General features: G+C 45.6%; 1 protein-coding gene and 2 long non-coding RNA genes across 3 annotated transcripts in view; 2 read left to right on the top strand and 1 right to left on the bottom strand.

Moving 5' to 3' along the window:
- CR1 (complement C3b/C4b receptor 1 (Knops blood group)) overlaps positions 1–27,904 on the top strand; it is a 297,719-nt gene that overhangs the window by 123,353 nt on the left and 146,462 nt on the right. The gene's annotated exons all lie outside the window — the stretch shown is intronic.
- LOC142820901 (uncharacterized) lies at positions 403–27,904 on the bottom strand. The gene is made up of 3 exons (XR_012897890.1): positions 27,768–27,904; positions 14,434–14,516; positions 403–539 (listed from the first exon to the last, which is right to left on the bottom strand). It is a non-coding gene; the product is annotated as an uncharacterized LOC142820901 (long non-coding RNA).
- On the top strand, positions 3,689–18,166 carry LOC112543740 (uncharacterized). Its single transcript, XR_012897889.1, has 5 exons — positions 3,689–4,120; positions 4,699–4,767; positions 7,590–11,359; positions 13,721–13,837; positions 15,532–18,166. It is a non-coding gene; the product is annotated as an uncharacterized LOC112543740 (long non-coding RNA).

Below are 27,904 nucleotides of genomic sequence, written 5' to 3'. Positions count from 1 at the left end.
ACCATGCTCCGGGATCCTACTCTCTCTCAGGATCCAGAGATGTCTTTCAGTATGATTTAACTGTTTGAAACTAGAATGAGAGTCAGCATCATTAGCTCTCCATGGACTGCTTGCAAAATGCTCCATGGACCATAGTTTGAAAACTGTTGGATTAGTTAGTCCACTGTATGACCATTGTGTTTCCCCAATGTGTAAGTCTTAAATATACAAGGATAAGATGATATAAATAAGACTGCATGTCACTAAAACATGACAGAGCCATGGATGTGTGCCTAGATGCTCGAGATACCATGAAAATACAAATATCTGTGGGATAGATGCAGAAATTCTTTGTTCTGGCTTGGTCCAAAACACTGCCGTAAAATTGTTGCTTAATTTAGCCCTTTACTCTCTGCTCTGTAAGTTGCAGCATGGTGGAATACAACGCTGTACCATGCACCCATTTCTTTCAGCAGGATTTCTGCATGTAGAGTGTCTGTAGTGCGCATCTTCAAGAATGTTTCTCATACAGAGCCTCTCAGTCTTCAAACCTGCCAAACCTAAATATGGCAAATAAAAAACACAAAGTGGGATTTGTGTAGAATTACCTGTGAAGTTGTGTTCTCACACTACAGTACTGGCTTTGTATCACTGCCAGATAATATTGTGTAAAGGCTTTTTTAAATAGATGCTTTGCTTTGTAGAACATTCACTTGAATAATGTTGCCCTGGTATTCACTGATACTGAGATGCCTTTGATTTAAAATAGACTAAAGATCACGTATAAATCTATTCTTTATTTTTAAACAAAGATTAATTTTGCTTCAGTTACCTTCGATTATATAAACTCTGATTTTTACTAATTAATCTGGCTACTCCTTCAGGTGACAGCATCACTTGTGAGCTGTTGTGAAAAGATTTGCATCTTTGCCTTCCCACAAAAACATGACTTACAACTGAATGAAAAAAGCTCCTCCCAAGTATATTAATTATATGGTGAATGAAATTTGTAGCATGACTGCTTCCTGGAATGCATACAAGTAAAGCCATTAACAATCACTGTTCAACTTTAAACAAAAATTGATTTCCAATCCCTTACTAAGCTAATAATAAATTGCAGCCACCTACAAGTAATAATTGGTATGGTCCTCTCATCAACATGTGGAATGACATTCTTTAGAAATCTGTTCAGATTTACAGAATTTTCAGCTTTGCTTCTCATTTCTCATTAAATGTTTGATGATAGTTAATGTTTTTAAGGAGGCTTATTTAATAGTGTGGAGTATTGAACTTTACCCACTGAAGTGAAGTTGATGGTAATGGAATTCGGTTCCATTTTATCCTGATCATCAAGCAGGTAGCTTCTTTAAGATCGGCTTTATATTCAGAAGCCCAGTTTGCAAAGTCATTTGAATAAAATATCCAGTCTTGGAGGTTCATAAGCAAAGATACTCATCTAGCAGAAATTGGATTTTATTGTAGGAGAAGCAGTCTAATGTTGGTTCAAAAGTGTTACGTTGTCATATGAAAGATAGAAGGTGCTAGAATTTAACCCTGAAAAATATTGGAGAACCAGCCTCTATGTGGCTATTGCAGTCTTGTTTGTGCGTTACTGGCAAAATACAGGTAGCAAAATACATTCACATCAAACACAAAAGAAAATGAAATAGTATTCTGGTCTTGCTTTTATTGAGCTGTTGAGTCTGGATGATAAACTATACAGAAGTGATTCTATGTGAGAAGAATAATCTGAGACTTCACTCCCGTGGCAAAAATATTGCTTGTTTTGTGACATTTACTTCTACAGCACTTACCCTCTTGCTGAAGGACAATGATAAAAGATACACACATACATCTAAAATTAAATGCTTACTGTTGAATGTTGTTTTTTGGTATTGTTAAAACTTAATTCCTGTGAGAATATTTGTGTTCTTGAAAGTATAGGGGACATAAGATTTTTGCCAATGTGTTTTGTTTTATTTTGAGGAGCATTTTACAGAAGAAAACAATCTTTTAAGTATTTTGTCCTTGTTAGCAGTAAAATTCTAAACAGTAATGCTTTTAACACTTTGCTTGTGTAAGCGGGGGAATGGTCCCGCTATTGTGGGGAACTTTCCTGGCTTCTATACCACCCCGGTGAAATGGACCAGCGAAAGGATCTGAGTCTCCGCTCCCACTTTCTTTACCCCACAGCTTCCCTGATCCTGAGGGCTCCCCCTCCACTCTCCTGAGTAGCAGAGTCCTCGAAACCCCAACAAGGCTGGGCCCAGGTTTCCTGGGACTTAATCCCCGACCTTGTAGTCACTAGGGGCAGGAGTTAGGGTGTCCCCACTCCGAGGTGCTCTCTTCACACTGCATGCTTTCTTGGCCCAGTAATCATTTCATAAGGTTCTAAGCAAATAGAATTTTATTAAACATCAACTGATTAAAGAGAAAGGAATAAGAAAAAATGAGAATGGTTAAATGAGAACACACAGTCCTGCTCTGTAGCACAGGGACATCAAAACAGCAGACTGCAGAGTGTAAGGACAGTCCACAGTCTCTTCCTTATAGGCCCCTGAGAGGCCCTGGATGTGCTGCACGGGGGCTGCAGGCTGGACATGCTTGCTCAAGGAGTGACCACACAGCCTCAAGCTCTAAGTGGCCAGACCCCTCTCCCAATCTGGCCTGCTGGGCCTCTTGGCTGGTGATATCTCCCTGCCCAGAGCCTCTCCCCACACTTTGCTGGTCCCAGCTGGTCACCACACCCAGCTGCAGGCTGTGCTGCCTTGCCAGTCTCTAGCTCCTTGGTTTGCTTCTCTGTCCCTTTTGGCTGTCTGAGCACTGCCAGCCTGCTGCTCAACACAGGGTCTATGCTCCTTGGACTGTGTGTGCCTGGCTCTGTTGCTGCAAAACTGCCCCTCAGCACAGCTTGCACTCCTTGGGCTATCTGTGCCTGGCTCTGTTGCTGCAGGACTTCTTCTCCACAGAGCTTGCACTTCTCTTAGCTGTCTCAGCTCTTGCCTTGCTCAGAGACCCAGAACAATCCCAGCTCACAGGGAGGATGGGGCCTGGCCTCTTGCTTTCCTCACTGGCCTGTCCAATCTGTCAATCAGGCCGAGCTGGAGTGTTGGCTGCTTTCCATTGTCTCTGGGGTCTGTCAGTCTCAGGGCCCTGATTTCTCATGGACCCCTCCCCTTTTGACACTGGGAGCTGGCAAACCAAAAACTCCCACAGAGTTTTAGTAAGGGGCTAACAGTCCCCTTACACTTGGTAGAAAATTGAGCTGGTAAATATATCTTCTCAAAATACTTTTCTAATATCAAGACTCCAATTATTTCTTTAAATGGTTCCTAGTTTTATAAAAAAAAGGTTCCATCTATTTAATCAACTACTTTACATTAAATTTGTTTTAGTCTTAATTATGTGAACATTTTTTATTCAGCAAATGTTCTCTCTTTTCTGTTTAGGTCTTACAATGTAAGTCTGGATTCTTCAGTGTGTCAAATGTCAGAAGAACAGACAAAGAAAATGCTGATTTGATCTTGAAAGGTAATGTACCCAAAAGTATGCATGTAGGATAGTAATATTCTGACTAAATGTCACCATAGAGTGTAAGATAGAATTTTACAATATTAAATTCAAATTGAGAAATGACTTCTACAGATTACTTATTCTTTTTTTTCCTGTGTTTTGAACTCAGATTTTTCATTATAGAGTGAAGGTGGGTAAGGTCTGTGTGACTTGAAAGAGTGTGTCTCTTGCCAACAAAAGATATAAAATAAAATGTATATTCTCTCCAATAAAAGATATTATCCATTAAAAGATATTCTCACTCACCTTGCCTCTCTAATATCCTGGGACTGACACAGCTATAATTACGCTGTATGCAAAAATGTTTCATGTCATATTATTTGATTATCTACTAAAACACTTTTTTTTTTTTGCAACAACAAACCTGACCACTTTGTGTACTTTGTTAAACATAGTATGTGAGAAGCAGGTATTTGTCTAATATAAATGTTTCTTTCAACTCATTACCTCTTTTATTATATAGGTTCTTATGCCATGCTTATCAATGTCCTATCTGATCACCTTCCGCTAGGTTAACGCATTAAGCATTGTGACTAACACCTGTCATGTCGTGGAGTGTCTTGTTTAGGTAGGTTTTCTCTGGGGAGCAGGAATTGTGTGTGGTGGCTTATTCACATACAATTTGTTGTATATTTGTTTAAATATAGCAAGTCCAAATATGTGTTTGTTTCACTTGGAGTGGAAGGTAACAAGACTTGTGATGCTTCTTAGTTTTTGAAGGAGATCATTCTACCTCTGCCCAGCCTGAGAGAAAGTTATCTACCATATATCTGAAAATGTTTGGGCGTCTGTCTGTCTTTGTGTCCATCCATCTGTGAGTCTGTTTGTTCAAAAACTACTCCTACATGAGAAGAGTAAGGACCAACAAATTTGGTAGGCAGCTTCCTCTCCTCCTAACTTAAAAAAAAGTCAGGGTTTAGTTGTGCTTGGACAATAGGATGTGCCTGAAATCAGATTGTTTGTTTCTGATAAAATGGAAAAGGAGGGGTGTCATGGCCATGAGGGATGGCCAGCAGCCAGGGACTAAGGGGCTAACTATGTCCTCTGTACCTAGTTAGGTAGCGGTTAGCCAATATAAATGCAGGTAGGGATTTCAAACTGAGACAAAGGAATTTTTAACTTTTTCCTCCTTTGTCTCTGAGCCAGATTTGCTCTCTAGATACTGAGGGAAACAGAAGACATGTCTCTCTCCAAGAAAAAGCCTATTCATAATGTGTAAGTAAAGTCTAGATAAATCCATCAGGTTTTATTGTTTTTCTGGTTTGGGAATTTGGATCTGATGCCTGTGCTGTTAGAAATGGTTTTTCCTCTCTTTTGTAACTAAATTTTGGCACCAAATCATGCACATTGAACATTACAGACAGTTTCCACCATAGAAGGCAGTGATGAGGGGGAAGGAGGGCTGCTATACCTTGCTCCAGTCCTCTCAAGTTTACTGCCCCCCTGGACTCATAGGGGACATGCTCCTGACTCCTTCCTAGAACTGGACATCATGCCTTAACTAGCCTAGCTATCCAGTTATCCTGAAAGCTAGAAAAAAAAACTGGTTGGGTTGGAGTGTCTGGCTTTAGCTTAACCTTCTGTGTGCTTTTCCCCAAGGCAGCAACTGAACACCAAAAGAAACGAGGAAAAAACCCTGCAAAGCTTGCAACTAGTGAAAGGAAAAACCCGTGTCCTTTTAAAATCCTGGGTTCTCAAAATGATCCTGCTGCTCTGTCAAGGCTGTTCCCCACACTGGCACGATGAATGCATTAGTGGGGGCCTGCAGAAACACCCCAAAACCTGATTTCTATTGGCTTAGCATGCCCTTGCATGTGGATTTCATAAGGGCCATACAGTGTTTTACAGAGCATTCTCATGGTCCATTGTTAAAGAAGTATGTTCAATGTGACTAGACACTTAAACTAACATTTAGCTATAAAACTGCCATGTATGTAAATCTACACAGGTGTCCACTCCTGGTGCAGAGCAGAAATTCTAGAGGAGTGTTTCAGCTCAGCTTTGTTTTATTGTGGGGAGAAGAGCAGATTCATGGATAGTCTATTTTTCCATTCGCTTCAGAGGGGTAGCCAAGTTAGTCTGTAACTGGAAAAACTTAAAAAACAACTAATAGTCTGGCAGCATCTTAAAGACTAACAAAACGTAGATGATATCATGAGCTTTCAAGGGTAAAACCCAGTTGAAGAAGTGGGTTGTATCCACAAAAGCTCATGATACCATCTACATGTTTTGTTAGTCTTTAAGGTGCTGCCAGACTATTTGTTGTTTTTTAAGTATTTCTCCATTATTTAGCTTATGTAATTAAACACTTGTCATCAGTCACTTTTTCTGTCGTTCATTCCTGCAATTACTACCTCTGCTGACAAATCAGCCCTTGCCCTCCAATATCCATAATGCATATTCTAACCTGCTTTTTTCAGAGGCCACGTGTACACTGAGAGAAACCAAAGTTATTAAAGTCAAATTTTTAGCAAACAATATTGTAAAGTTGAATGTCCATATCCCCACTGAGCAAAAGAATTCAATTCAGTCTGAAGTAAGGCATCCCCAGTGGAGTGACTACTGTTTACTTTGAGAGCGATGCACTGTGGGCAACTATCCCACAGTGTCTGCACCCCTTTGCATTCTGGGTTATATTCCCAGTGCACACCAAAACTGTGCAATATGTGGTTGTGGGTACATATTGTCAGCATCCCATAATGCACTCCTTTCCTCTTTCCCCCCTCCCTGCTTGAAAGCAATGGCAAACAGTCTTTTCTTGTCCTTTTTTCCCTTGGTTATCATGCTGACACTATAGTAGCATAAGCATGGAACTCATCGTGAATTCCGTTGAGCATCAAAGCATTATGATAATGATCATAACCATGATGCACCTAATGTTGTAGTATATCCACAGCATATTCAGGGTCCACTGGATTGAGGACAAATCTCAGGAGACTATTAACATACTCTTGTGCAAAGCATTAGAGTTGAAGGAATGGCAAATGTATTTGATCCTCTAGACACAGTGGTGCCATGAGACAAGCACACACTGGTGGGACCACATTGTGATGCAGGTGTGGGATGATTGGCAGTGGCTGAAGAACTTCCATATGCACAAGGCCACTTTTGTGGAACTTTGTGAATGGCTTTCCCTGCCCTGAGTGCATAAATACCAGAATGAGACCCACTCTGAAAGTTGAGAAGTGAGTGGCAATAGCCCTGTTGTGGAAGTTTGCAAGGCCAGACAACTACTAATCAGCTGGGAGTCCATTCGGATTGGGGAAATCAACAGTGGGGACTGTCATGATACAAGTAGCCAAGGCAATCAATATCCTTCTGCTATGGAGGATAGTGACTCTGGGAAACATGGAGGACATAGAGGAAGGCATTGCTGCAATGGAGTTCCCTAGCTGGTGGGGCACTAGATGGAATGCACATTCCCATCTTGGACCCCTGCCACCTTGCCCAATAGGTATGAACCACAAGGAGTACTTCTCAATGGTGCTGCAGGTGCAGATGCGTCCCAAGGGCCATTTCACGGACATCAACGTGCAATGGTCGGAAAAGGTGTGTGACTCTCACACCTTTATAAATTCCAACCGACCCTTGTTCCTGTGACTCATAAAGCTGTGCACAGGCAGCCTGGACCACAGTAAGCAGCAATTCAACCACAGGCTGAGCACATGCAGAATGGTGGCTGAATGTGGTTTTGAGCATTTAAAGTAACTTTAGTGTCCCTTAGCATGGGCTCAATAGAACGGGCTTGGTGATGTGGACTCAAAATTGACCTAATGTGGCTAAGCTCTACCTAACCTCTCAGTGTAGACCAGGCCTAACATTTTGGCACTAAGGAAAAATTCCACAATCTCTACTTTAACCTAAAATAAGTTTAAAATGTTTCTATTCTATGCAGTTACAATAATGAAAACTAGTATTTGTTACTATACTGAAAAGTTTAGTAGTCTAAACAAGTACTTTGATGTCTAAAGAAAGATGTGTGGAAGACTGAAGTATAGAACTATTTTGATTTTTTACTGTTTATCTTCCTTTTGCAGGATAAATGACACGTGTTGGATGATGTCTATCTTTTACAAATTAACCGACACTGGAAGAAAGTAATGGAAATGTTAGGAAATATATTGCAAACGTTGGTACTGAAATTCCTGTGGGGAAACTAGACCCTCCCAGGCAACTGGTGTTACTTTGACTATAACCTTTTTCCTCTGCGGAGCTAGCATTTTAGTAGGAATCCACTGCATTTGAGGAAAGCAGAAAGAAAAGAGGCAGAACATTGCTCTTGCCTTTGAAAATTGGCTTCCGAAGACAGTTAGGAGCGTCAAAATAATTTGCTGTTCTGAATGTACAGCTTGTCCCTTATTCAGCCTCTCCATAACACTAAATCTTTCTCCTTAATGAACATAGTCATCATTAGAGCACGGCATGGTTTGGTTGTGAGTTTTGGCTTTAACTGCAGATGATGGAATGCATATTATTCTTTAAACAGGATTTCAAAATGCCAGACACTTTGTGGAATGTTGTAGATTCTTCTGGTGTGTTTCACCTTTGAGAAAATTAAGGATAATATGAATTTACATGCCATTACAAAGATGCTCTGAATACTCACTAAAAATTCTCTCAGGGTGTATTTACACTGGACCCTAAACTCGAAATAAGATACGTAATTTGTGCTATGCAAATTGCATATCTTACTTTGAATCTGTTTTCAAATAGTTTATTTTTTAATTTGGTGTGTCTGCACGGTGCCATATTTCAAAATTACATGCTATTACGAGCCATCCCTTATCTCTCGGGCAATGATATTTACCACGATGGCAAAAGAGCACCCCCATTATTTCGAAAAATATTTTAAAATAATGGGTGGCTTGTGTAGATGCAAGGTAGTGCAGTGTAAGCGTACCCTCAGTGCGAATAACAAATTATATTAGTTTCCTTGCAATCCACTCTCACTTTTTTATAAGAAGTAAGCGGTAAGATTAAAAGTATATTCCAGTTAAGTTCTTTAATGCTTTAGTGCCTACATTAGTTTTATATGTTTGTTGTGAAAAACCTATCTTTGTAGAGCTTAAAATATATTTTTTTAATATTCAGGAAATCCTATTATTTGCTGCCGAGAGAGGATGTTTATAATCAAGCACTTTAAATCTTCTAAGATAAACGATAAAGATTTTAAATATTGACATATTTTTATGATTGCAAGTTGCATTGAGTTGTATTTAGCAATAGAACAAATCTTTCCATGAATGAAGAAACTATCATTGAAGATATTTGTGGTATTTACAATGTTTTCCTTAGTATAAGTTTTTCTCTTAAATAAAAGTGAATAAAGACTCGAGCATCCTGGTTTTTTTCCCATGTGTTAAGAGAAACTGTCTCATTAACTGTTTAAAGTGATGCTGAGATCTTCCCTCATCTAAATGATAGCTGCTTACAGCGCAGAAGGAAGTTCTCTTCTTTCCTCTTATGTAGCGATATTTTTATTTGGGGCGGGGGAGAGGGAGTTCCGGAATGTGTCAAAAGTGGACTCAGTTTAGTCCTTTTCTTCTTCCAGGTGTTTCTTTCCTTTAAATTGACAAAAACAAAGCTTAGGAAGGCTGGAACTCTGAACACAGACCCCAAACTACTTCTACTTAGGGAAGAAGAGCCTTGCCAACTGCCCCAATGGTGAATAACCTAAGGCCATGATGGTCCTAGTATCTCCCTCTCAGCTGATGGCTTTAGAAATATGCAAGTGCCACTCCTGCAAAGCCCAGGTCTCCAGGTCTAAGGCTAGTTCTACACTAGACTCAGCAGTTAGGCTTAAGGTAGGCAACTCTAGCTACATAGAATACGTAGCTGGAGTTAGTATAGCTCAAGTTGAGCTTGGCCACATCCTCCAGCGGGAGTCCAACAGGAGCAGGAGTACTAGATGCCAGCAGAGGTTGATCTGGCCTGCGGAAGCCCTATTGCTCCCATGCCAATTAAGGCCTGGGGGCAGAGGAGCACACAAAGCTTCCTTCAGCCCTTTGAAGCATGCAGCGCTTTGAAGCACCATGCGCTGCTCACAGGGCAGGAGAAAACGTCACGCGCTCTACTGCCCCCAAGTCCTGATTGGCCTGGGGGAGGAGGAGCGTGTGAAGTTTCCTCTGGCCTCCCCTGTCCACCCGCGAGGAGCACACAGCACTTCAAAGTGCTACAAAGGCTCATGTCTCTGGCAGCACAGAGATGATGCCTCAAAAACAAGCAGCTAATACCTATGTCAGGGGTGGACAAAGGGGCCTCTGCAGGCTGGATCCAGTCTATAGATGCCCTGCCACTCCCCAGTCCTGAGGCCAACCAGGGCCCGGAGAAGGGGGAGCGTGCAAAGTCTCTTCCCACCCTGCCAGGGGTGCATGGCGCTTAGAGTGAAAGTACCAAGTGCCCCTTGCAGGGTGGGGGCAGGAAGCGAGAGACTTCCCCTGCTCCTCCAACCCCCAGGATCTGATTGACCTGGAGGTAGGGGGGGCAATGTTCTTTAAGTAGGGAGAGGGCGGGGCAAAGTGCTCCCCCACCCCTCTAGCCCAATCACAGTCTGTGGGTGGGGGAGCACAAGAGTCCTAGCCCCGCCCCTTTTGGGGTGGCTCAGAGACACTTCAAAAATTAGTAAAATGCCCCCATCTAAAATTATTGTCCACCTCAACCTATGTAGCTGACCTAAAATATCACATTCTCCATGAGAGCATGTATATTCTGTGCCAAGAGCTTCCAGTCTTTGCTTTTTACTTAGTCCTTCTGTAACCGCCCCCTCCCCCACAGTCAATGACTGATCCCCGATTAAAGACCGGAGAATGATTTTGGGGATGTAGCCCGGGGTTTCTCAAACTGGGGGTCATGACCAGCGGTAAGGAGGAATGTGGGGGGCCACTAGCCACATGACCAGACCCTTGCGTGACTCCCAACCGCAACACTCCTAGTCCAGGCGATGGCTGGGTCAATGTCTGCCTGCCCCAGGCCTCACCGATCCCTTCCCCTTCTTCATGCCTCTCCCTCCCCCGCCCTGCCTCTTCCTGCTCCCCAGACCGCCCAAGGAGCATTGTTAGGGGGATTAGAGGAAAGGATGGCATAGGCAGCAGGGGTTGCTCCCCCAAATGCCGGCCATGTCACTTTGCTTCCCACTGGTGGGTGTGGAGCCAGGGCGGGGGAGGGTGAACAATGCAGGTGGCAGCTGGGGGAGCAGGCTAGGGTTGCATTGCTCCACTTCCCTTCTCTAGGCCCCATTGCTGCTTGTGCCTGTTGCAGCCGCAATCCCTGCTGTGGATGCCAGGCCCTCACCAGTCCCTCCCCCGGCTGCCCGGAGGCTCTGGCTCCTGTTTCTCCCACTCGTGGTGTTTACAAGGGGTGTCACCTTCTTCCTTGCCCCCTTACATGTCGCCCCTGCTCATGACCCCTCAAGAGGTTGCAAAGTTATTATATGGGAGTCAGCTTCTACTTCCAAAGCCTTCCTCTGCCAGCCTTTTATACACCCTGGTTCTTCTGAGTTAAGAGCCTGTTTCATCCATGAGAGACTGAGATTTTGGGGAAATGAATCAGTGTTTACTCACCACCACCTATGCCGTTATCGTCCTGCCATAGTTTGCCAGGCTCCGCTTCTAGTCAGTCAACTGTCTCCACCTAGTGGCTGACAGAAGCCTTGTTCTTTCTTTCTGGGCAGTTAACCAGTTCTTTGCTCACTTGATTAACAAACTTGAACCTGTTCTTCCTTTAGGGAAAAACTTGGGATCAACTTTGGCCCAATGTATGCTTGAGGAAGGTGCAAGTGGTTGGGACGAGGAGGTTCCAAGTTGCCAAGGTAAATTAATTTAATGGCTTTAAGAAGAGTTCACATCTGGAAATGGCGCAGTCTAGCTGGTGTTACAGAGGAGAGAGTTTGTTCTTTTTTTTTTTTAATCCAAATGGCAGTGTCAAGGCTGTTCCCCACTCTGGCATGACAAATGCAGAAGTAGGGGCCCCCAGGAGCACTCCAAAACCTTGCTTCTCCAGCCTCTGATACAAAAAACTCCTTTCCCCCCCCAATCCTAGTACCCAGTTTTTGGGAAATCAGCTGCCACCATCCAAGTAGTTCTACGAAAACCAGATAAGAGATCACTTGGGAAACCTCCTCCCTAAGGTAAAACTCTCCCCTGCCCCAACCTCTGTTTTACTTGCAGTTGAGAGAACCAGAGGGGATTCACAGACAACAATGGACTCTGCACTTATAACTAGGCACTGAGGGTGTGTCTATACTACAGGGCTTGTTTGTTTTTTCCAAAAAAGTGGCCTTTTTTCTAAAAAACTTCTCCTGCTTCTAGACTGCTGCCGTGTTCTTTTGAAAGTAAATTGAAAAAACGCGGCAGTTTTTTCGACCGCGGAAAACTTTGTTTTACCAGGAAGAACACCTTTTTCCAAAAGGGCTCTTTTGAAAAAAGGTGCTATGTAATGCAAACTCTGCTTTTTTGAAAGAGAGCATCCAGACTGCCTGGGTGATCTCTTTTGAAAAAGGGGCTTGCTTTTTTCCAAAGTACTGGTTGTAGTCTAGACGCTCTTTTTCAAAAGAGGCTTGCAGTCAGAGGATACAACAATCAACCAATTCCTGTTAATTAGGAAGAAGAAACCAACTTTTATTATCAAAAGAAAACTAAAGTTGCAAGCATAGTAAAGTGGCTAGATGAAAAGAGCTACCAATTGATCTGGACCCCCTGGCTAACAGCTTTAGTTACAAAAGAGAAAAACTACAATTAACAACTCAGACCTTTTTTCCAAACCCCAAACACAGAAAATAACAAATCCTGATGGACTTTCTAAACTTTACCCTACTTACACATTGCAAGAAGTCCGTTCTTGGAGAGAGAAGTGACTCCCATCTCCCTCAGTCTTGGTAGAAACTGCTCTAAATCTCAAACAAAGAAACAGAGAAAAACTCCCCTTTTCCAGTTTGAAATTCCTACCAACATTGTTATTGGCTGACCACTGAATACCTGGCTAGGTACAGGAGACATAGTTAACCCCCTGGTCAGGACTCCTGATTATGACAGGCAATAAAACCCAAGGATGTATGTTTGGCAGGGGAGAGGAATGAAATCACGCTGCAATTAGTCAGGGTGTGACTTCTACAGAACCACGGCTTATAAGAAAAGTCCGCTTCAGATAGTGCACCTTGCACTGTGTAACACGCTAATTCAACAGGCCACATGGCACCTCTTTGCTATTGTATTTGTGTCATCCCTGCTGTTCACTCAGTACACAACATGATAATGATTTCTAGGCATCTTGGTAGTCAGGATTGGACAGAACTCACTTAAAATCTGAGGCTCTTTGGCAGTGAATCACAATTTGCCTTTACCTCAGTTAGATCTCTTGAATGCTTTTTGGATGTGCCAACACATCTGGCAGGCACAGTCCTTCATGTCTAAGCAGAGGGGGTTTGCTTCTCATTAGTTATTGATCATAGCTTGAGCTCAGAATAAATACCTGATCCTTCCAACCCTTTGCAAAGGATGGGGGCCCTCCATATACAAGGCATCCTGTCCTTTTGCTGGATCAGGAAGAAATACCTGAGGCTATTTAAAAAAAAAAAAGCGCTATCCAAAAATCCTTTCTTTGTCTGTCCCTAGAGACTCCAATTTGAATGGTCTATGCACCTTTGCAAGGGGCTGGCTTCAAAGACTGATAACAGATTAGCATCCCCCTCCTTCTAGAAAAGGTAGATACAATGCCAAACAATTGTATTTTAACACAATGGACCTCAGGGTGTTAACCCTAATTCAATAAGGATTAACTTAATTCAGTGAAGTCTCAGAGGGGTATATTTGTTAGTCTGTAATTTTAAAAACTCAGAGCAGTCCCGTGGCACCTTAGAGGCCAACAAATACATTGTAGCGTGAGATGCTCAGGGTTGAATTGAGCTGGCAAGGTAGTCGAAGGGAAGCTTGCCCTGGGGAATGCAGGGGGCGTGTCAGTTTCTAGCACATTTTACCACTGTTGATGGCTCAAGTTGCCTCACCAATTAGGTACATTTCTGGGGTTACAGCAGGGATGAACTTGGCAAATAGGATCAATAGGAAAGAGGGCTGGCAAATGCCTTGTTGGACATGGTTACTGTGGTGGAGGTTTTGATCAGGGAGGGTTGGCATAGGGTTGCTCTGAAAACAATGTTACTTGTGATTGTTCTCAGGCTAGAAATGGAAAAGTGCTGCAGTCTCCTCCCTAAATGAACCTAGCTGCATAAATCCAGGCGCAGCCGCTGTGAAAAGAGCAGCAGAGAAATAACATGTAGACTCAGCCTCCGCAGGTAGGGGAAGTTTCTATCTCCTTGAACCTGTGAGGACTACCTAGCACAGTGGGGCAGGGCTTGACTTGCTGTGGGGAGAGATGATGGTGCCATGGAGCAGGAAGCAATTTAAATGCACAGCAGGGATGCTTAGGAGCTCATCCTGGAAGTCACATTGATTCAGCGCACCCAAGTCATATGCCTGGCTGCTTGGGTCCCACTTGTACCATGCAGCATCACATTGCAAAACTCACGCATGCCGACATAGCCATCTCTCTACCTGCAGATTGAGTTTAATTTGACCCCCACAGTATCTTACTTCTCATCCCTGCTGGTCTCCTGTGCTACTGTACATGGAAATGTGATTTTTCTCTCTGTGCACATCTACCACTAGAGGCCACTCTGTAGCCATCCGTTTATGCACTAACTACCAAACTATTCTGCGGTCACTCCAGTCTCCCTTCCTCATGTGAGTGATATTTCACTCCTCAAGCAGCTCCATGGACTAATTTTTCTGTGCGTGTAAAGTTAAGTATATGTGGTGAAATAGAGGGATAGGCATATCTCAGTTGGAATACGCTGCCCCTGTGTCCTAAACCCTGTCCCCTAAGGGCTACCTTTGAGTTAGGAGTTTCAGTCTCTGGTTACAGCTGGGACTTCCAGATGTGGGTTTTGTTTGTGTTTTCCCAATAGAAATTTCCTGTAAAGCAACACAAAATTTATTGCAATTCATGTTGCTATTTTAACATTTACACTGTATTTTTATTATGAAGCTCATGCTAGTCCTTGCTCTAGTAAAGTTAAAGTAAAAAAAAAAAGTAGTTAGAGATGTGTTGATATTTCCATATGTCTCAGTTCTGATAACGAATGAGTTCATACTTCCTGTTGCATGTGTTCAGAGAGACTCAATTTAAAAACACAGCATCACTTTCTAAACCAGATGCACCTCACAAAAAACCTGATGCTTTTAACATGAATAACTGGTCCGTTGAGTGCCTGTAGGTAGGGACAGGTTCCTGGTTGAGTGAGGGTTCATTGCTCGGAGAATTAAAAAGAAAACAGCAGGCTCTGAACTTCAAAGCCTCTCTTTCCATAGAAGAATGCTTTATTTCAGGCATTGTGGCTTGTCATAGTCCAAGGAAATTACAGATTAGTATGTGGGGGAAAAAATATCAGGAAAACTCATTTCCTGATATTTCTTGAGGGGTGCCTGTTGCCTTAAGTATTGTGAAATACAAAGGCAGAGATTGAGAAACTCCCTATGAATCACTTGTGCTAACCTAGACTACTTTCTTTCATAAAGTACAAGGCTACGCACATTGCTCATTCCACGGAAATGTCATAAAGAGCCACCCTTTGCACTGCTGAAAACACGAAATGATTGTTCTTCTTCGAGTGATTGCTCATGTGCATTCCAATTAGGTGTGTGCGTGCGTGCGTGCGTACATGCGTCGTCGGAAGTTTTTCCCTCAGCAGTACCCTTAGGGCTAGTGGGGAGCCCCCTGTTGTGGCGCTGGTAAATCGGCTCATATATATTCCTGCTGGCCCACTCCCTCACTCAGTTCCTTCTTACCGCTGTGACGGTCATTGGAATAACCCTCAGCTCGTCTAGCGATAGCTGTTTTCAGCATTGTTCTTTGTTTCTTCAGTTAGCTTAAGTACCTGCAGTTAAGTTAAAGACACTTTTGTTGTTTTTTTGCTGTTCCCCACCACAGCGCGCCACGGCATGCCCGGCTCTCAAGGCTTTGAGTCCTGCAAAAAGTGCCACAAGACTGTGACCCGGGGCAACCCTCATTCCTCGTGTTTAAAGTGCTTGGAGGAGATGCAGCTCACAGAAGCCTGCAGAATCTGCAAGGTGTTTAAGCCCCACATGAAACACAAGAGAGAGTCGCGTCTAATGGAGGCAGCTCTCCAGCCGATACCAGCATCAGAGCACACAGGCGTCAGTGCGGGACTCCCCCCTCTACCGTGCCTCACTGGCACCACAGAGACCTCGACACCGGTCTCAGTCTCTGGCACTGCAGAAGAAGAGGAGGCCTAATAGGGGATGGTCGCCTACTAGATGCGCCCACCATGCACCCTCCAGTGGGGCATGCAGCGCCGGCAAGTCCGGAGCCCAGACCTTCCAGGTCGGGCGGATCTTCCTCCCAGCATATGGACCCGAGCCCATTGGAGGTCTTCCCTGAGCCCTTCACACTGGAGGCCTTAGAAGCAGCAAGGGTGCTTATAGACTCTTCCCCCTCACCGCCCCCCACTCCAGCACCCTCCAGACACCCCACCAGCAGGCAAAATAATCCAAGCCCACAGCACCGGAGGTCCGGTTCCATGCCCCTGCCTCCCAGCTCCACCGACACCACACCGACCAGCGACGCACCCCCTACCCATGGTGCCTCATCAGGATGTGGCACCAGCTACACTGCGGTACCATGCTCCGACACTGGCTCACACCGTTCCGGTACCTACCTCTGCACCAGACATCCGTACCACCATACCACCACCTCCGCCTCGGCCTCATGGGAAGCCGGAATCTATGGCCAGGCACGCAGCTGTTCTGCAGGTGTCTGTGTCGGCTCCTCCCTAGTCTGCCTCGGAGTACATTTCTGACTCCGAGGTGGAATCCAGCTATCTTCTTGGGGCTCCTGGTCCCAGTCACAACACTGCTCTCGCTCATGGCACTGCTCCTGTTCGCGGCACCATAGTCCACCTTGTCCGTACCAGCAGCAATGGACACAACCAGCCCCGGTACCAGTGCTCCAGTAATCGTGGCCTCCTCAACCTCTGGCCCAGTGGCCATTCTGGACTCCTTGGGCATATCACCAAGCTCAGGGAAACCCCCCTTCCAGGTCGGCTTTGGTCTCATCCGGTCCTCAGGCCCCTCCTTCGGAAACCCCACTGGTCAGATCGCCAACCTCTGACCAGTCGTTGCCCCCCTGCCAGCAGTCACCAGGTCCATTGGGGAGTGTGGCTCTGGTGAGCCAACCCCCCCCCCCCCATCTGCTGGCACACCACAGGATCCGGCACTTTCAGGGATATCTGTCAGAGAAATCCGAAAGGTATCATTGTCCTTATCCCCTGACGAGACTCTGGGAGACCCTGGACCATCCATGACCTCTATGGATGCCAGGGTCCACCACGACCTCCTCCACCGTCTGGCCCAAAGTTTGGGAGTCCAGACAGATAGGGTGTCTGATTACTCCAATCCCACAGTGGACATCCTCCATGTGGACACCCCCTCTAGAGTGGCCCTCCCAATTAACAAAACGGTGACCAAGATCTCCAAAGCCTTGGGGCAGACTCCTGCGTCCATCCCCCCTACAGATAAGTGGGCTGAAAAGAGATACTTTGTCCCCCAAGAGGGTAAAGAGCATCTTTTTTCCCACCCTTCACCGGGCTCTCTCATGATACAAGCTGTGAACCAAAGAGAGAGGCAAGGTCGCCCCCCCCCCCCCCCACAGCTTTTCTGCCCAAGATGGTGTCTTCTTTCCACACCTCCCAGAATATTTTCCTGGTAGTCTTCTACCTCAAGCCGCACGCGTCTGGGAAAGAACAGGCTTTACACACTCCAGATGAGTGCAGGCCATTATTTTACTTAGGACAAAACCATTTAGGAAGTCACCGCAACTCTTTGTGGCCATCGCCAAATGGGCGAGGGGTCAACCCATGTCCTCCCAGTGGATCTCCTCCTGGATAACTGCTTGTATCAAGGAGTGCTATGCCCTAGTGGGGGTACCGGCTCCACCCCTTAGAGTGCACTCCATGGAGCTGTGGCAGCCTCCACCGCTTTCATGGCGCAGGTTCCCATCCTGGACATCTGAAGAGCTGCGACATGGTCCTCTGTCCTTACCTTCGCCAATCACTATGCACTAACACATCAAGCCAGGGAAGAAACTGCCCTGGGCAGGGAGGTTCTCCACTCCTCTGTAGCTTCAACATCCAGCCCTCCTCCATAGGTTCTGCTTTGGAGTCATCTAATTGGAATGCACCTGAGCAATCACTCCACGAAGAAAGAACGGTTATTTACCTTGTAACTGTGATTCGTTGAGATGTGTTGTACATGTCCATTCCAAATCCCTGCCCACCAGCCTCTCTCCAGAGTATTCAGGTAAGAAGGAACTGAGTGGGTGAGGGGTCCAGCAAGGGTATATATGGGCCGATATTCCGACGCCACTCCAGGGGACTCCCCACTGGCCCTAAGTGTACTGCTGAGGGAAAAACTTCCAACGGCATGTACATGCTGCACGCACATGCTTAATTGGAATGGACATGAGCAACACATCTTGAAGAATCACAGTTACGAGGTAAAATAGTGATAGAGATGTAGTCGTGTTAGTCTGGTGTAGCTGAAACAAAATACAGGTCTATGTAGCACTTTAAAGACTAACAAGATGGTCTATTAGATGATGAGCTTTCGTGGGCCCACGAAAGCTCATCATCTAATAAACCATCTTGTTAGTCTTTAAAGTGCTACATAGTCCTGCATTTTGTTTCAGTTACGAGGTAAGTAACCGTTCTTTATGGGACCAGTGAGTAAGGTACTCTGACTTTAGTCCCCTGACTTAGGGGCCCTTAGGAATAGCATTATGAACAAAGGAATGAAACAGAGCTCCACCTGGGAAGGGGGAAGCTAAAAGCAGAGCTATCAAAGCTGTTGAAGTGATTGAGTGCCGTGATAATGCACACCAGCTAAATGTTCTGGTGGGTAGTAGTAGCAGGTTTGCGATTGCCTGTCTGTGCCTGGTTTGGAGGTCTTTGGGTTTTCCATGTCCTCACTGGGAGAGTAATAAGGAAATTTTGTTCTGACTTTTTGGAAAGACAATATTTCACATGGTGTCGAGGAATCTGTGAATTGCATCAACATATGCTGAGCTATGCCAGCTGGGGTAGACACCTTCCTAAGCTCACCACTGTAAAAATCTGAATGTTTGGCAGCAAACAGCAGTTTTGCCACTGATGTTAATGGGCGCTGGATTGAAGTGTGGTACTTAGTAACTCATCAGTTCCAATTGCCATCTATGGAAAATGCAGCTGCTGGTCACCTCTCCGCATGTGCCCCTTCATGGGCATTTATTTGTCACCATCTGGGTACTGGCCCTACTCTTCCTTGGCTTTTCTCTTTCAAAGGCCCCAACAAGTGGCCTGTATGACAGAGGGGTGCTGGAGGAGGTGGCCTGCCATCTCAGGAGAACACAGCCAAGCAATGAAGGGGAAGGCATCTTTCTGAAGAAGTTACCAGGAAGGACATGCTATTGGCTGCTGTGATTCTTAACGCTGACACTGGGCAAAATGTTCCAAGTGGGCTTTACCCACTTATGGTAGAGCAAGCTGCCTATTGTTGTCACTTGTTGGCTGTGTGCGTGTGTACAGCTGTGTTTCCTGTATCCCAGCTCGGTGTAGCTTGAGGATCCAGTAGACCTCCATTGAACTGCCCAACAAAACCACAGCTTGTCTCATGAACAAAGGTCCCTGGCCAGCTTTCTTGTTGACAAACATGGTCCTAGCACTCCAGACCGATGTCTGCAGTTTAGGGATGTTAGCATATAATTGAATCGTCATGTAACTGCATCAAATTTTAGTGGCTGCATGACTATTTGATAGTCCCTGGGGGGTGGGTCCGGCAGCCAGTGTGCTCCCAACCCCACTTCCGGGGAGCCCCCCTGCTACCCTGTGGTGCTGCCTCTCTATCAGAGGTAGCAGTGCAGGGTGGAAAGTGGGAGCTGGTCTGCGAGGGAAACTCCTGTAAAAACCACCTCCCCGCACAGACGATCTGCTGCGTGCCACTCTGATACAGAGGGCAGCAGTGTGGGGCAGCAGCAGTCCCTGTCTGTGGGGGGCCTGAAATGTAAAGGAATGTAAATGTGAGGTAAATGCTGTAATCCATTGCCTCTGAGTTGTTAATATCAGTATTAACTGTGCAATTGAAACAGTTTAGTCTGTAGTTTGTGGTTTCGGCCAACAGATTAACATGCCCAAGGTGTTGCTACAGTGTGATTCATATGTATTAAATGGACGTAGTATCTGATGTATACAGGATCTCCCTGAGCTTGGAAATCAGTGTGGAATTTCCTCAGATGCCTCTACATCAGGCATGTCAAACTGGCGGTTGACGGGCCGCATGCGGCCTGATCTAATTTTTTTGCAGCCCGCCAGTACATTTTTATAAAGGAATAATGTGCTGGCAGCTCGGAGCATGTGGCTGAGTGCAGATCACAGCCAGCCAGGCTGCTCTGCGCCGCAGCAACTGCTCACAGCCAGGGCGCTCTGCACACGACAGCCAGCAGGTGCTCACAGCCGGCCAGGCCACTCTGTGCACGGTGCCCAGCACGTATTCACGGCTGGCCACTCTGCGCACGCCGCCCCAGCACACCTGAGGAAGAAATGTGTGGTGGCGGCAACGGCAACTCCAGTACCCAGGTATTAGGTTGGGGGAGCTGGGAGTGCCTGTCTGTGGGGGAGAGGGGAGGCATTAGGTTGGGGGTGCCTGGCTCTGGGGGAAGGGAGGAGGTATTAGATTGCAGGGGCCTGACTCTGGGGGAGGAGGGAGGCATTGGGTTGGGGAGGGGGCTGGCTCTGGGGAAGGGAGGAGGCATTGGGTTGGGAGTGCCTGGCTCTGGGGGAAAGGTGGGGGTTATTTTGTTAATATTTTGTTTTTTATTTATTCCCAAATAAAATCACAAAATGTATATTAATTTTATATCAGTATGTCAATTTTTTTGCAATTGCACGCATGATTATAAGTTTATACAAAATCTCAAACTTACAAAGTATCTGAAATTTTCACAGAAATGTGTTCTATTTGATTAACCACTGTCTGTACTTGTTTTTATTTCAACAAAACAAATTATGTATCATATCAAATTAAAAAGTAGTTACTTTTTAATGTAAATATAAATTTATTTTATATGCGCAACTAACAATTTTACACATCAAATTATTGTATTATATTAAAACAAGACCTGAAAAAATGTTATAAAATATACCTAACACATAATCTATAATAATAAATAATTACGACTTTCTTATAAAGTCCATTTTCTTTGGTGGCCCTGAAAGCTATCCGTTTTTGTTTGTGCAGCCTTCAGTAGGCTTCGAGTTTGACATGTCTGCTCTATAGTATCACTGGTAGCTTCTTTTGGAGAATTTTCACTGAACATCTCCCTACTTGTTTTAGCAACATTGATCTGTTGCCATAACTAGCCAAACTGTTATAATTCTTGTTTGTGTTCTGTCTTATACAAGTTAGGATTTGGGGAAATAAAGAGAAATACATTTAATTTTAATAAAGCACATCTCATTTGCATGTATAAAAGATGTAGCCAGCTGGGTAAATTCAGTAAGTCAGCAAAGTGCATTTTACCTATAAATTAATTAGCACCTAATGTTACTTGTTATCTGAAGCTTTTTGAATAGCACTCACACATAACCTTACAACTTGTTGATTTTTGGAAAAAAAATACATGCTCCAATAATTACTACATGGAAACACTGCAAAAGTTACTGATATTAGTCACAGTTATTTGCTTGTATTCTCACGGATGCTGAAGAGAATCAATCTGTGAATTTGTCTGATCTCACCAACTACACAATGCTGGATCAGGGTTATTACTTGGACAATTGAGCTGGGAAAATTGCTGCAAGACATGATGCCCATACTTCAATAGGTGACACTATTCCATCTGGATGTGGCATAATGCTGGGTTGTGTTGATTCAGGTGGTGTAATACCAAGACCACCTTTGTTAGTAGAGGCTGTTAGTGGCCATTGCAAATCTTACGGCCCTTTTGTACAAGACTAAAAGCATTAAACTTGGTGTCTTCTGTTCCTGCTCTAAACTTATGTACTGTTTCAGTGTGCAGTTAATAGGTGTCGCTTTGCTCCTTAGGGGTGGCTGTTTTGGGTTGGGGATTTAGGGCAAAATTCCTACATGTGTAATTTGCGTAATTATTGTGGATCCAGTTGGAAGAAGAGACTGTTATGATAAAACTCACACCCTTGGGCCTTGATATAAATGCCAACAGACAATAAAAATGCAATTTATTAAATCTGAAACACAAGCTGTTGCCTTCAGCTACATGGAGTTAATCTTTGAAGGAAAGTTTGCTCTGGTAACCAATCTCCCTCCCTTCCCTCCTCTTCCCCGCTCCCCCACACTTTTAAAAATGTTTTGCATTTGTTCTTTTCCCCACACAAAAGCCTGAGATCAAGTGTTAGTTTAGCCATTGCTTGCACAACACTTCTTAGCCCTTGTTTTCTACAGAATGAGGGTGGGTCAAAATGAAGATAGTTACCTTAGGAACTTTCTTTAAGCAACCTTCTTTCATCAGCCATGTCTTTCCTCTTTAAGTGGCCGAGGACAGGCACAGAAGAGACAGGCTGTAAGAGGACTGAGAAGTATACACAAGAATTGTTCTCCACAAGCCAGGCTAAGCCAATGAGTAGGCTTCATTTACTGCCCAGAGACCGCTCTATCTCAGTACTTAGCTACTGTAAAATGCCTGTTATCTGTAAAATTCTGATTGTGCTATTGACTTCAAACACTATTGTTTGCTTAGTAAAGAGAGCCCTTACGGTGCCAAGCTCAGTAGTCTGGGACATGTTTTCCCACAGCTGCCAAGGGGAGTCCTGTTTAAATTCCTGTGGATCTTGCTGCAAATGTCCGGTCATTTGTGTCTTTGATTAAATTCCTTCATACAGCTACATAGCTATTAACACTTTGTTTTTTTTCCATTGAAAAGGGAACTTGGGCTTTATTTTGAACAGCCGCTATTTTGAAATAACTTTAGTAGCGTCTACACAGCCAAACCGCTATTTCAAAATTAATTTGAAATAGTGGAGTGCTTATTTCGAATTTCGTAAACCTCATTCCATGAGGAATAATGCCAAATTCGAAATAGCTATTTCGAAATAAGTGCTGAGTAGACACTTATATCGAAATAGGGGGCCGCCAGCCTTCCCAGGGTGCCCTGCTGGCCACTCCAGCCTCAACCAAGAACACTCCTTTCCCCCGGAGCCCTTAAAAGGGATTGACTCTGGCCACAGTGCCTGTGCAAGCTCCAAGCCTGCCAGCCCAGAGCCAGCAGTCACTGCCCCTGACCCAGTGGCCCCAAACCATGAGCCACTGGCAGCCAGCACTCCACCACTATCCAGGAGCAGTCTGCCAGCTCCCAGGAGCCTGACAGGGCCCAGAGAAGGCGGGCACCTTCCTGGTCCAGGGTGTAGATCATGGACCTTATTGGGGGTGGATGATCCCAGCATCCATGATCTCCGCTCTAGACAGAGGAACGTGGCCGTCTATGGCAGGATAGTTGCCAGCCTGGCCACCAAAGACCACATGTGAACCCAGGAGCAGGTTTGCAGGAAAATCAATTTGGTCCGGCGAGATCCGCAATCATGAGCCCTAAACTTCCTCTTCCCCTTGCTTCCCCCTTCTAGCTCCGTCCTCCCAGGTTTCCCCCTCCCCTTTCCCACCCTCTCTTCTCCCTTCTCCCACCTCCTTTCCCCAGTCTCACCAGAGTTTCATTCCCCCCACCCAGTTTTGTTAAATAAAGAAAGCTTTCATTCATGAAAATACAGTATTTTATTTGACATCAGAAAGAGGGGTAAGTGGAAGGACATGAGGGAGGAATGAGGCACAAGCCCCCAGTGGCCTCCTGGATACTGACAGCCCCCTGATGGACCTCCCGGATGGCAGCCTGCAGAAAGTGCAGTCGGGCTCGCAGCAATGCGTCCACGAGAAGCACCAGAGTGCCTGGGGGCAGCTCTGGCTCCATGTTGCAGAGTGCTTTGATGTCCCGAGTGAGGGCAACCAGAGCATTCAAAGACAAAATGCTTTGCTGTCCCTCATCAAGGTAGGCAAGCAAGCAGAGAAACCTGAGAACCAGCTGTCTGGGGAGGCCCCTTTAAGCACAGGCCTCAGATAGCCTCAGGCAGCAGCCACACAAAGAATCTCCTGACCTGATGCCCTGCCGGACCTGGTTCCAGCCGGCCTTAAATGCAATTCAGCATCCACTCAGTGTGGACACGCTATTTCAAGATAGCAAAACTCCACTAACTGAAACCAACCAAACCAGATGCATACATCAAATAGGGTAGCTTACCTACTTCTTTTGAGCTCCCTCTCTGGTTTTGGTCAGCACAACCATTTTGGGTATGTCCGCACTTGCTCCCTAGTTCGAGCTAGGGATGCAAATGTAGGTGACCGAAATTGCTAATGAAGCGGGGATTTAAATATCCTGTGCTTCATTAGCATGATCTCGCCCGTGCGTTATTCTGCTCAACAGCTGATTCAAAAGTGAACGTGCGCTCCAGGACGCGTTAGTTTGAATCAAACCCCTTGGTTCGAACTAACATTACTCATTTTTTGTGTCTCTTCCCTTTTTGAAGCCTGGTGTATCCATGGCTCAGGATAGGTGTGAGCAGGAGGTGCAACTGAATCAGTGTTAGATTGGTTAACTGTAAGTATAAATGGGACAAATTGTGTTAGGTATCATTCCAGAGACTGTGGTTGCTGTCAGCCTTAAGTAGCTTTCCTGTAGCAGCCTTGGCTAGAAAGCAACACCGGTTCCCTTTGCAAGTCTCTCAGCCTGACAGAAACTCAGCAACCCTTGCTTCCAGCTCTGCCCTTATAGCCTGGCTGGGCATTAACCCACAATGACCTAGTCTGTTGGAGGAGGTTCTCACAACCCAACTAAGTGAGACCAAGGGGTGGGGTGTGACAGGGCTTCATATCTCCTCACCATAGTCCTCTAGCTTCCTTTGCTAAGGGAGCAAAATAAATGAGCTAAGGACTTGACTGTACTCTGAAGAGAAATAAACAAGTAAATGGTTGACCTACTCACATTCTGTAGAAAATAGGGATTAAGAAGTGTTGTGCAAGCAATGACTAAACTAACACTTGATCTGAGGCTTTTATGTAGGGAAAGAACAAGTGCAAAACATTTAAAAAAAGAGGAGGGGGGGACTGGTTACCAGAGCACAGTTGATGATGCCCTAGTTCAAAGCTCTCACAACAAACTCTGGGCATGGCCTGCTGGGCATGGCTATTTGCTGCAGAGACTTTCCAAATAGCCTGAGTTTTCACCATGCTGTTGCACAAGCCAGGGCAGGTCAGATTTGCTTTCAATAGTCTGCACTGGAGTGAAGAGCACCACAAACCGTGGTTTACATGATCTGCATTAAGATGGACAATGCTTCACTCTATGGTCTGTACTGTCATCTGTGGCAGTGTGAGTTTTTGAATTTCTTTCCTCACCCTCTACCCCCACACACAGGCATCCAGTAATACAGGGAGCTGCTAATCAATGGGGACATGGTTCTCATTTGCAATGTTGTGTCTTTGATGGGCATCTAGGGCCTGGCTGCAGTCAATGAGAGCACAATCCTGCAGGATGCTCACTGTCCTATGCTCCTATAAGGTGCCCAGTGCCTTGCAGGGCTGAACCCTAAGTTTCCCACAACAAGACACATCCTCGAGATTGAGAGGCCCAAAATGTTAACTCCTAACTAATGACCTTTTAAAAAACTCTCACTGGGGGTCCTGAAAACTCTCTGACACAAGAACTGTAGCATTACTTGCAGGGGCAGATGACCGTTTTGCGGGGCCCCGGGCAGCATAATTCCACGCCTCCCCCCCCCCTTTGTCACGGCGCATGCACGGGTCTTTCTGAAGCGTGGGGCCCGGGGCGGCTGCCCCGTTCGCCCTGCTGTATATCCGCCCCTGATTACTTGAATCCCAGTTCAAACTAGGGTGGCAGTGTAGACATACTCTCTAAGCCTACCCTCCTGACTCTGCCCCATGTAAACTGTTATATGGTTAGGTAGCCCTAACATTTGTAATCAGTTCCAATTTAGATTTAATATTGTAACTGTTATGTGTGTTTGGCTCCCTAGATAGATAGATAGATAGATAAAATAACTTGCATTGTTAAGCTGATTGCTTCTCTCTCTTTCTCTTTCACTCACTCTTCCTTAAGGGGTGTTGTTTTGGCTTCCCTGTTCGCTCTGCGACAATGCTTCTTGTACCCAAGCTAAAAATCCCTGTATTGCCCAAAATCCTGTGGGGTTTGCTCATCGTGTGGTTTACCAGTGAATGACTGTGGTGTAAAAGTGGGGATTAGGGGGTGCCGAACCTGGAGGCATATGAGAATGGCATCTTAAAGTGCTGTTTAATCCAGCCCACTGAGTCCAAAGGTACATGAGGGTGCAGTGTAGCATTGCTGTTAAACCCAGCCTCCTGAGTCCAGGGACATATGAGGGGTCAGCTTGTGAGTGCTGATTACCCAATCCTCTCAGACTTGCTCTGTTAATGGGTGTGAGTGTCTGTGTGTGTTGCTAAGGTGGGAAGAACCCGATCCTGAGGAACCTAGTTCCTGCAGGAGAGCTATAGTGAGAGGGGGAATTGACAGCAGGGAGAATTCAGCTCCCCCTGAGAGCACAAGTAAGCACAAGCAGCACACTGATAGAATTGATAACCTTTCCCAGTCCCATAAGAGTAACCCTAATAAATGAGCATACCCCAGAGTATTGGGCAAATCTGGTAACAGCTTATAGAAAAGAAGGAAATTGTCTCCTTATCTCTTGCAGAGAAGTATTTTTATTAGGGGAGGGGGTATTTCCTAACATGAGTCAAAAATTTAGCTTAACTCCCACAGGGTGGAAGAAGTCCTTTTGTTCAGAGCTGAGATCAGACCTCTGACATCAGCTAGACCTGCCTTCTTTCTAACATGCATGCAAACACAAAGGGAAACGGATATTTTTCCTGTTAATGAATATGCCATATTTCTTCAAATGATTGCTCATGTTCATTCTATTTACATGTGAATGCACGATTTTTGGAAGGTTTTTCCCATTGGGCCAGCAGGGGAGCCCTCCAGAGCGGTGTGTCCGTGCAGGTGCATGTATACCCCTGCTGGCATATATGTTGCAGTTGCTGTAGCGCTTGATCTTTGCTTCTACAAGTGCTTCCCTTAGTGGTTTCTTGCATATATTTTAAAATTTCTTCTAGATCATTGATTGTATATTTAGTTGTATAATTAGTTCTTAGTGTTAGTGAGGTTTCCCTCCACTTTTGTTTTCCACAAACCAAGCTACGCCTGCACCTCAGGTCCTTAAACTTTGCTTTAAGTGCCTGAAGCCTCTGCCTCAGGCTGACCCACACACTCTTGTCTCAAATGCTTGGGACAAATGATGTGTGAGAAAATCTGTCAGTGTTTACCTGCCTCCCCGCCCTGCGGTTCTCATTCTTCCACTAGCTCATTATTGATGTAACCTGAGCACTCAATACAAAGGAGGAAGCAATTTGTTCATACAGATATATTTGAAAAATCAGCTACCTCCTTCCTTTTCCTGGTCAGCCATAGTCTCGAGGTAGCTGACACAGAAGACAGAACTATGGAGCACTTTAAAGACTAACAAGATGGTTTAAAGTGCTGCATAGTCCTGTCTTTTGTTTCAGCTAGACCTGACTAAGAGGGCTGCATCTCTATCACTAGTCTGGAGGTAGGGCTGCAATCGTACGGCGCACTGGGCACCCTCTAGTCAACTCCACAGTGAACACTTGGTTATTTAAACAAAGGGCACTGTGGCTGGGGTGGGGGCTGATTCCTCCCACGGGGAAACCAGCCCATCGCAAAGTACGTGTCTCCCCGGCCGAGGGGCGCCGGGGCCAAGCCCCAAAGGAAGGAAGACTGAACAGACAGACACGCCTGTGAGCGGGGCAACGGGGAGAGGGCGGAACAGCCTCCCCTGAGCACCGGGCTGAGCCAGCTGCGCTGGAACTCGGCTCCCACAAGCACCTGCCTCCCCAGCGGGACACGAGCCCCGCCCCTTTCTCCGTGGCCCCGCCCCTTTCACAGAGGACCCGCCCCCTTTCTCCGTGGCCCCGCCCCTTTCGCAGAGGACCCGCCCCCTTTCTCCGTGGCCCCGCCCCTTTCGCAGTAGCCCCGCCCCGCCTCACCTAAAGCCGGAGCCGCCGCCTTGGCTCGCTCAGAGCGCACAGGTGCAGCCCGGAGGCTGCTGCGGTTTTTCCTCCTCCCGCCGCTATGGGCTCGGCTCCGCGCTGCCCGCCCGGCCTCTGGGGGCTCCTGGCGCCGC

This window comes from Pelodiscus sinensis, chromosome 27 (genome assembly GCF_049634645.1).
Source record: "Pelodiscus sinensis isolate JC-2024 chromosome 27, ASM4963464v1, whole genome shotgun sequence".
NCBI lineage: Eukaryota > Metazoa > Chordata > Testudines > Trionychidae > Pelodiscus > Pelodiscus sinensis.
The sequence above is the reverse complement of the archived record's forward strand: the minus strand, read 5'-3'. Positions and strand labels throughout refer to the sequence as shown.